Source organism: Teleopsis dalmanni, chromosome X, assembly GCF_002237135.1.
Source record: "Teleopsis dalmanni isolate 2A chromosome X, ASM223713v2, whole genome shotgun sequence".
Classification (NCBI taxonomy): domain Eukaryota; kingdom Metazoa; phylum Arthropoda; class Insecta; order Diptera; family Diopsidae; genus Teleopsis; species Teleopsis dalmanni.
Window position 1 is genome coordinate 42,306,277 of NC_051848.1, and position 1,780 is coordinate 42,308,056.

Genomic DNA, 1,780 nt, shown 5'->3' on the forward strand with positions numbered 1-1,780 from the left:
CTTGGGTTCGCTCACGCACGACTTTGCGCCACCCACTCATTAAGGTCTATCACGATAGATATGAAAAAAAAACTGTTTATGTCCAAATTCATAGAAAAAAATATACTTTTAAAATCTTCTAATATATACTATACTATACTATTAATGTCATTGTAAGTATAGAAGTTATATATTTATAGCAAACAACCAATTTTCATAACGTTTCAACTTGCATATCTTGGCTCCCACTCACGAAATTTTGAAATGTTTTCAATACAACTCATAACGTATATATCAAATTAAAGATTTCTACAAGATCCTAGTATATTCATTCCAAAGTTCACCATTATCTCCCTCTCTAATTTAATAAAATATATATCTTTTTTACTCAATAACAGTTTCATGTGAATAATTTGACATTAACTGTTTTTTTTCATACTGCGGAAATCAATTCAATTAAAAATTATAAAAATTCCACTTAGACTTCATCATATAAATCTGACATAGGTAAGGCTTATAATTCTCATTTACTTCAATTTTGCTCACATATAGAAATTACTGAAGTCTACATACGATTTACTTCTTTTAATATAATGATATGATTTCAACGGTGGTTCCAAAAATAATTGTTTTATATGACTTTAACGTTGTTCAACATTAAGTAATGTAGATTTATTGTTTATTAAAATTGTTAAAAAATAAATACAAAAATATTGTTAGGGTGCAAACAGTTGAGTGCATGTCAAGTAATTGGGTTGTTCTAACTCCCCCAAAAATAAATTCAGTTAAAAATAATCCCAGGGCGCAGTGACTTAATCTGTATTCAGAAATAATTTTATTTAACTCTTAGAGGCGTGGTATTGTGAATTATGTATGAAATTTATGTATACATTAAATTTTATAGATAACGAAAATGCTTTTATAGATAACTACAACTAGGCTTTTTTATGTATTTTTCGAGATCAATCTCTTACAGGCGTATTGAAGTAGCTCTGTTGATGTTATAACCTTGTACTTTAGTTACTCAAAATTTGATGTTTATAGATGATCAGTGGAATACGAATTATCTAAGTCTATACATACTTTTACTTAAATAATGTGAGTAATGATGATATGAACAAAGTAGGTACCATATATCTTTATGTAGATCTATAAGTATTTAAATTTAGCTGAAAAAACTATTGAAGTGAATATTTCAATACTTTTAATAAATGGTGTTATTTCTTTAGTTTCGCGGACAAAGTTTTTAATTCTCAAATCTGCAAATCCGAATGGATTTGACGAATGGACAAAGTAACTTTTATATTAATTTTTATGAATTTAGAATTTTATGTGCTCTTCAGTTGTTGTAAGTTCTAGGAAGTTTTATGCGAATAATTCTCAGCCAAACACTTTTATGGAATCTCGACATCACAATAAATTTTATTTACCACACAACATTGCCTTTTTCTATTTCCAACAACAATCAAACCATCACTGTTATACTCAATGTGCACTAAGTTATTGCATCAAAGTTGTTGTGGCGAAAACAGGGTTGTTTAATGAAAACTAGTTGCACATCACTATAATATATGATATTTATTCCTGAAAGGATTTTAATGTCAATTTTTGTTTGTTGTTTTTCTTAGTAAGCAGGACTTAATATTATGTAAAATAATCTGAAATTATAAGCGACGTTGTCTTTCGATTTACTTATGAACGTGTTTTTATACCATAGTTATTTAACAGGTGATAAGAGCAATTGAATTTATTTATACCAACTTATACTTAAATACTTGATTTATACTTACACCAACATAAT